Below are 8,850 nucleotides of genomic sequence, written 5' to 3'. Positions count from 1 at the left end.
GGGGTATTTGCACATGTTATTGATACAGCAACTAAAAACATGAAACTTACAAATGTTTAGATATGTACAATTACTATACATACATTTACTGTCTAAAATCTAAAGTACAAATTAGGTTAATTAAACTTAAGATCACAGAACTCATTTTTTTTAATATATGATTGTATTGGGTGAGAATTTCCGCTTGTAAGTTCGACATCATTGTCAATTTTTAAAGATGTGTCATTACCACTGGATTTCAATAATAAAATATCTTCAGTTAAAACAAGGTTAGAAGGAATAGTTTGCGTAACCTTTTTAATCCCTTGAAAAAATTCTGACGAGGAAAGTTCACTAGCACTTGATTGATTACATATAGTGACGTTTTCAGGTTCAAAGGGTTTTACAGTTTTTACTAACATTGAATAATTTATATAATTCATATTTGGATTAGAAATATCAGCTGAATGAGAAACACAGGGAAATATAGGGGATTTTAATGCATGTACAGCATCAACAATTGCTAGCTGAAAAACGACTTTTAACATTTTGATTTCATTGTCCTTGAAAAGATCACTTTTCTGACGTTCGTAAAGATCAGATTAACCTACATAAAGAAATTCATGATTAGTAATCCGTTTCCTGAGATTGACGATTTCCGCGTCTTTTTTAGGCAATCTTCACATGTATGGGGCTCAAAGTCACTAGCTGTTTCTGCAATGCTTGTGAATTCACCTTCACTGGAACAATAGATTTGGGGGGTAATTTGGGATTGATGGGTTGTGGTTATTTTTGCAGAATCAATCGATCCATCATAACTATTGTTGACATTACCCGAAGCACAAGGTATAATAGGGGAATTTGTAATACTACTTCGAACGATCACTTCAAGTTGATTTTCGTTGTAGATAGATCAATTTTCTTCATCCGAAATAACGGGGGATTTTACAGCCTCGATTGGTTGAACCACTACTGGTTGATTATCGATGGACTTAATCACATCGTTTTCAAACATCGAAGATCGGCAGTGAACGCATAACCAATGTTGGGTTTAGAGGCGATTTATTTTTTTTATTCCAGCACAAGCAAGGTGCAACCCAGCATTGCACATAGAACACTTGAAAGACCCAGTTACACATTTTCTGTAGCATTCATTACAAGGATGGGACATTCTAGGCTAAAGAATAAAAACGAGACAGACCTTGAATTGGAAGCTATATCTTCAACTAAAACCTGGTCGCCTAAGCCAGGATTAGTACTTGTTCTTGCTAAAGAAAATTTCACAAGGCTGATCTCGCGTCTTCACTTAAAAATCACAAGCGTCATTTATTTCAAAACAAGACGTCTTGACAGGTCAAGATCTAATGGAAGACCCCTTTAGTGGGGCCTTTCCAAGCATTAGGTAAGGCTAACATAAGGTATTTAGCATTGAACATCATTGAGAGGCGCTCCAATGCAAGAAAACGGTCGTGGCGAATATAGAGTGGACCAAGGAGTCGGTTAAGCATGTCTTGTTAAGCAATTTACTAAGCAACGCTCTTAGAAAGGTTTTAAGCAAATGTTATTTTCGCCCAGCAAAGAAAATATTTCTGAGCTCGCTACTAGGTACCAGGTTGTTCATGGCTACAAAGCAATTCGCTTAACCACCAGCTAGTAAATGGTTTCTTTGATAATATTCTACAGCAATACGAGTAAACAGGCTGATAAGCAAATCGGTTGATTATGTCCAAAGAATTCATTTAGAAATCAGTATAGAAGAGGCTTTTTGGAGAATATAATATAAGCAAAGTGAATATTATTCTAGCTGGTTTATTCTGAAACTGACGGCACTGGAACAGAAAATAAAGAGGATATATTCATTAGGATTTACAAAAGTTTTTTTTATCAGCTAATCAGAAAATTCCATGAATAATTCTCAAGTCATGTTGGGGGAAGGAGAGGAATTTCCCCCTGTATCCAACATTTAGGTCAAACAGTAATAGCTGGTGCACAACGAGGCAACACTGTGCAAGTGTGGGTTTTGCTGTCTCATCGGTTTATATTTAGCGTTTGGTTAGCATGGACTACGTATATTCCTACGAACAAAAGCAGCTCTCACGGTCTCATAGTCTTTGAAATTAGGAGGCTTCCTACATAGTTTTTCGATACTTCTAGACTGATAAGGCATCTAATTATTTCGTCAGATGCTATTCTGACCCTCTCTGGACCAAAATTTTTGCTTTACACCACACAGTGGCACATATCGACATTTTGCTGATTTGACCTGCTTTTATTTATTAAATAGGGCACAAGAGCTTTAAATTTACGTCTCAATGAGTTTACTCTTAATATTCTATGACTACTGATTTAAAGACAATACAGCAAAAATAATCCGCACATATTCATAACCGTCCTCTGCGCGGAAAAAACTTTCATACATAGGGGCTTTCCATAGGGGCTTTGTATTTTTTATAAAGGGGTTTGAGACCTCCATTACAGGACTTAAAGACATGTTCGATTTGATTATTTAGATTCCCCCACACCTTATTTTTGGGGACGATTTCTATTCTTTTTTTAATTATACAAATTTATCCTATAACGATAGCTTCAAATCAGAACAAGAATAATGATAGTAATTAAATATCCCATATTTGAAATCAGTATACAAAGTTATTTTGATGTTTAAATTAGTGTATATTATTCTCAAAGTTATGTAAACTATTGACCAGGAGCTCTCTACACTAATCATGTATTACAAGAATCAAACAAAAGGAAAGATTGGTTTTACCATAAATGCACGATACCGCTGTGATGGAGAGTCTTGACTTTCCCTCGCAGTGTGTTGGTCGTCTTAGTGATTTCTTGTCTTCTCATTTCTGACAGTAGTCTGTCCTCGTTTCTATTTTCTTTATTTCCCTTCGTCCCTCTGTCTTAATTAGAATTGTCTTGTTAAAAAAAAATCATCTTAAAAATATAAATTTTTATATTTTTAATGATAAAATGTTTAATTTTATCACGTTTTTTGTTGTAACTGCTCGTATAGCCAAATAATTATTTTGATCGCTGTGAAAAACAACATTTCATGTGTCAGATTTAGAACCAAAACAATCTTGAAGCGTTTATTTTCTGACTAAGAGAAAACAATGGACACCATGTAAATTGGGAAAGCTAAATAAAGAAAAGGGAAAAAGCTTCTTTAATTCCAAGACCCCAAACCTGGAGGAATTTATTAAAGTATGTCGAAGTGTAAAAGCCAAGTCACTAAGTTTTTGTATAGTTTTTTTTGGCCATTGCAATTCCAATGATAAAAATTAGACTCTTTGTGCCATTTTCCTGAATGGATATGCTTGGAAGTATCAGCGGTGCACAATTGAAATCTCTAAGGTCAAAAATTTAAAAACCGTATGCTCAAAAATCCTTTTTAATACTCTCTCTTCAAATCCCCTTAGCAAGTGAAAATTAATAAAAACTTATTTTTGAAAATTTTTTTTAATAAAATTAATCGGTGGTTCGGGACTGATTTTAAATTCTTTATTAAAATTAAAATTTAATTTTTTAAAAACATTTTCTGGAATAAAAAAAAAAAACTTTAAAACCGAATTGTTCAATTTTTTTTTAATACAGCACTATCAGATTGCTGTATAGTCAAAAATATGTCAAAATAGGTAACCCGGGCACGTTTTCAGAATTGGGGCTTTACCTCTCCCTCTACCAAGACACACATAAATTGATCACTAGTTTTGATCACGACATCACGCACAGGTTCATCCTTTGGGGAGAGGTACATCTTCCTCAATTGTGGAGGTATTTCTTATCTTACACTTCTATTCTTCACATCGGCTCTCTCAGAAACTTGAATTTCAATAAGCAAAGACAACGAAAGCATATTCCCTTATGAGAAGATCAAAATTCTTTGCAGCATTGCAGCAGAAAAAAAACAAAATAATAATATCATAAATTTCTTAAAATTATTCTAACTATACACCTAAAATTATTTCAATGTTCTTCAGTTTCCTATAATCTCTATATATTTCCCAAAAAACAGATTTTAAAAGTAATTGAGTTTTCTTATCTGTCTGCAACTTCTCAAAGATACCGATGATAGTAGCCTATACACTTTGGACTCTTTATGTGATTAAATAAATAAAAAAAACAAGTTTTGTTCAACTGAAAGTAAAGAGCAAACTTAAAACGAACAGAAGTTATCACGTATATGAGGGTTACCCCCTCCTCAATACCTCGCTCTTCACGCTAAGTATTTCGGCATTACAAAAAAAAGTTACATATTGTTCTAATTAAACGACCCTTGTTTTAGGAATTGTTTTTAAAGAATTGGGATAAAATTCAAACTTTAACGTAAAGAGCGACGTGTTGAGAAGGGGGCAACCTCCCGTATTCTTAATAATTTCAGTTCGTTTTAAGTTCTAATATTGCTCATTACTTTCAGTTTAAAAAACTTGTTTTTTAAAATTTAATTTATGCCACGAAATTAATCACCTGGATTAATTAATCACCTTAAATGCCTAATGCCATTTAAATAATGCCATAAAATCTGTCTCCACCTCCACGGAAAAATCCCCTCCCAAGAAAATGTCCTGAGAAAAATTCAATCCTACTGAGAATTTACTCCGGACAATTAGCCTACCCTTAACAACTCCACGCGTTAAGTTGAGTCAGTAAAGAGAAAGCAAGGTATATAAAGACATTTCGTACAGGAATTCTGGCACATTCCTCCCGTATAAGCTACAATTTCCCCTTAAAAAAGTTCACCCCCTGGAAAATTGCCTCTCAATGGAAAATTCACCTCGAGCAAAGTCCCTCCAGCAAAAATTCTTCCTCCACCCCCCCCCGGCCTACTTTAGGGTCGTGTTTAGGTTTTATTTTGGTAAGTAGTTTAAGTTGTAAAAGTTTTTTTTTTTAAATTTAATTTTTGTTCGTTTTTTTTAATAATTCTAAGCTATCTGGTGCCCCCTTCATAGCCATGTCCCGTCCCCCCGGTACACTTTCGCCCGGGCCCGATCCTCCGCCGGCCCCCCTGACCCATCACCCCACACTACCAGCAAACAGCCCCCCTGACAACGGCTGCATACTTCCCAAGAGCCAATACTATGTGTACATATTTCGCAAAGTTCATAACTTGCCCTCCTTCCCCGGGGACTGTGGGGGATTAAGTCATCCTCAAAAATATAGTTATTATATTTTTGACCATGCTGAACAAAATGGCTATCTCAAAATTTTGTTCGGATGACTTTGGGAAAAGATGAGCGTGGGAGGGAGTCTAGTTGCCCTCCATTTTTTTGGTCACTTAAAAAGGTCACTAGAACTTTTAATTTCCGTTCAAATGAGTCCTCCTGCGATATTCTGGACGACTGGGTCAATACAATCACCCCTTGGAAAAAAACAAATAAACACACATCCGTGATCTTTCTTATGGCAAAAATGCAAAACTCCGCATTTTTGCAGATGGGGGCTTGAAACTTCTTAATTAGGGCTCTCTGGCGCCACCTTATTTCCATTAAGATTCTAATACTTTCATTGGGTGTTTCCCCCTTATTTTGAAAATAAGGCATATTTTCTCACGCTCTTAACTTTTGATGGATAAGACTAAACATGATAAACCTTATGTATTTGAAATCAACATAAAAATCCAACTATTTTGATGTATCTATTGATATCAAAATTCCGTTTTTAGGGTTTCGGTTACTATTGAGCCGGATCGCTCCTTACTTACGGTTCGTTACCACTAACTGTTTGGAAACTTAAAAGATGTGCAATATTATTATTTTTTCATTAAAAATACTATGTAAATAAAAACGAACATAAAATAATTAAAAAAAAACATTCCGCAATACAAGTTTTTCTAAGAAAAGTAAAGAGGTCCATTACGCCAAGAATGAGCAGAAATAAAGTAAAATAATCTTCCCAGCGTAAAGCTGCCACAAATCACCATAAATAAATAAATAAAACTAAAAACGAACATAAATTACAATAAATAGCCGAGTCGAACTCAAAATGAGCAAAATTCACAAGAGTAGGGCTGATAACCCCCATGCCTTCTCAAGACCAGAACATAATTTGCGCCTTACTGAAAACAAAATACCTTTCAAATGTTTTAACTTTTCTTACTTTCATAAATTTTTTTATCAAAACTTATCAAAATTATAGAAAAAATTATCAAAAATTATCAAGGAATTAATAGCAGTATATGTTAATTAAACTGACAATCCGCGGTCAGTTTTTTTTCCATAAAGTGCAATTTCAGCAAAACGCAACTAAAAAAATACAAACGAATGTGCATTGTCAGTTTAACATACATAAAAAAAATCAGTAAAGTGCAAAGTATATTCTGGAATTTAGAAAGCATTGGGGTTTTGAGCCCTACTCATGTTAATTTCTGCTCGTTCTGAGTTTGCCTCTGTTACTTATTATAATTTCTGTTCGTTCTACGTTTCCTTTTTTTATTGAAGCTGATTTGTGGTAGTTTTATGATTGGTAGATTAAGTTTTCCACATTATAATTAATTATGAGAAGGTAAGGGAATTTTGAGACGGATGTTGAAAGGGCCGTATCAAAACTTAAGACAAGCAGAAATGAAGTACTATAACAGTTCAAACTTATACGACCAGGAATTACTGCCAAATAACAAATTAAACCAAAAAAAAGCATGAGTTTGGCTACTCCCCCATAAACCTTCTAAAATTTATTGTTTCAATTGCACTTACTGAGAATTTTTTTTTATTTTTTGTTATTTAAAAATTGAGAAATAAAATTACTGTTAATTAAAGCCTTTCATTGCTGATTTGGAGGATATCATATAATTATAAACCTATATTAAAAATTTAGCTGATTTCTATTAATTCTTTCCAGTCATCTTGATTACCATGTGGATTTTATTTTAATTTTTTGTTCATACATTCAACCTTAAGGCACACTGTTTAAAATAATAATAATAGTAATAAAAACAATTTCTAATATCAACAATATCGCTGCGAGTGAAAAGCTGCCAAAAAGCCAAAAGAGCAAGAAACTGCGGGACTACGAAAGCATTGTAACGATGTCCTAGGAGAAGACGACTAGATTTAAATTTCTTAGGAACTAAAAGAACATAAGCTGTCATATTCTTATTCGCAAAAAAACTTTTAACATTGTTAGGGTTTCATGCAAGCTTGTCCCAATAGATACTCCAAGGTAAGTTAGGTGATAATGTTCATAAACGACACGGGAACCCAGAAACAAACAGACTGGCTTTTGGGTACGGTGATAAAAAACCAGGAATTCAGTTTTACTCTCGTTGAACCTCAGTCCGGTTTGTTCGTACTCCTCCGACAAAACACGTTAGTTATTTTCTATTCCAGTCTGCGTTCGACTAACGTTCAGAATATCATCAGTGTAATTTGATAACGAGACATCAGCCCCTCAAAATACACAAGTCATAACAGCTGTATATTGAGGTTCAGCAATGATATTTTTGACCAGGGGAGGTAGGGGTGGGCGTGAGAAGCCAAAGCTAAGTTGAGAAATACAGCTTAGAAATACAGCTAATCGCCAGAGAAAGTGTGACGATAAAACTGAGGTCATTGCTAGACTTCTAAACATTTATTAAGGTCCTTCTCATAATCAATTTTCAAGACCACGTCAGGTTCCGAAAATTCAGCGGTGAAGTAATTGCACCATTAGTCACATGTAAGGACAGAAATCTACATGATTTAGATTTACCCTACTTTAACATTTACCACACTAAGTTTGGGTCATTGCGTGCCTTGAACAACCTTGCGGCAATAGAATTTGCTTAATCTTCTTTTTCACTACACCGGTACGCGGTATACCACACTCTATCCAAACATGAAACTGAAATTCGGACTTGATATACGACTTGGACAGCTTCAAATTGCTGATCCAGCCAGGCTTTGCAGCTCCAACCCGCACACTACGGACCGATACACTTGCCTTTTCAGCAATGCGTAGGGCATGCACAATTTCAGCATAATACGGATTGAGTAAAATCTGACTTTCAGAGACACTAGTTCCAGACTTTAGAGACAGAGCTGGACGGTACTTTGATTTGTCCAAGAATAGTATCACTTACGCTTTGAAAAGTAGGCAAGTTAATTTTATTACACCTGTCACAGATGTCATGCCACTTGCTGGTATCACTTGATGTGAAATGATCAGTTGGAGTTAAAACGACGGGACTAGTGTGTTTATGATTGGAATGTGATCTGACGTCTGGAATGTAGTAATAAAAGATGTTTTAAGCTCGGTAGCATTTCAAGTCAAGAGAAGAAGTGCCGCCAGACTTAAGGATGTATGTGAACCGATGCTGCTTTCTACTGGGACAAGCTATGGGCACATGCTACACAGAATATTTGGTCTACAACTGGAGTCATCAAACGGATTACAGTTCAAGACGCTGACTAATATGACGCTTAGATTGCTCGATTCATAATCAGCGGAAAGAGTAACAAGAGCTTCAGACACTTTATCAAGCAGCACATCGGAACTAGAATTGCGATAATCAGTGGGAAGGTAAGCTGAGGCAACACCGCAATTTTGTATTTTGACTACCACAAATTACTCCGAGTCCGAAAGGGTTCTGTTAATATTTCATTTCGCACGAGAATGGCAATGCCCCCGCTTTGTCGACCCACATTAGAGCGTTTGACAGCATGGGAGTAAATAACAGTGGAAGTGTTGTCTGTAGTTTATATCCTACGACGTTATTCAGAGCCATATATTCATTTTGAGGGAGGTCAAAGCTTCTGGGCTACAAGACATTTATGACAATAATATGGATGATCAGTTTGGGAGCGCAGAGCGCACATGACACTGTTCTGGCAAGGAGAATTGCGGTTACTTGAATGACCCTTTTGTCCACAGTGGGAGCAGCAAACG

This window comes from Artemia sp. Qi Xiang Cuo, unplaced genomic scaffold (genome assembly GCF_049724085.1).
Source record: "Artemia sp. Qi Xiang Cuo unplaced genomic scaffold, ASM4972408v1 HiC_scaffold_3062, whole genome shotgun sequence".
NCBI classification, from domain to species: Eukaryota; Metazoa; Arthropoda; class Branchiopoda; order Anostraca; family Artemiidae; genus Artemia; species Artemia sp. Qi Xiang Cuo.
Note: the sequence above shows the minus strand (reverse complement) of the source record.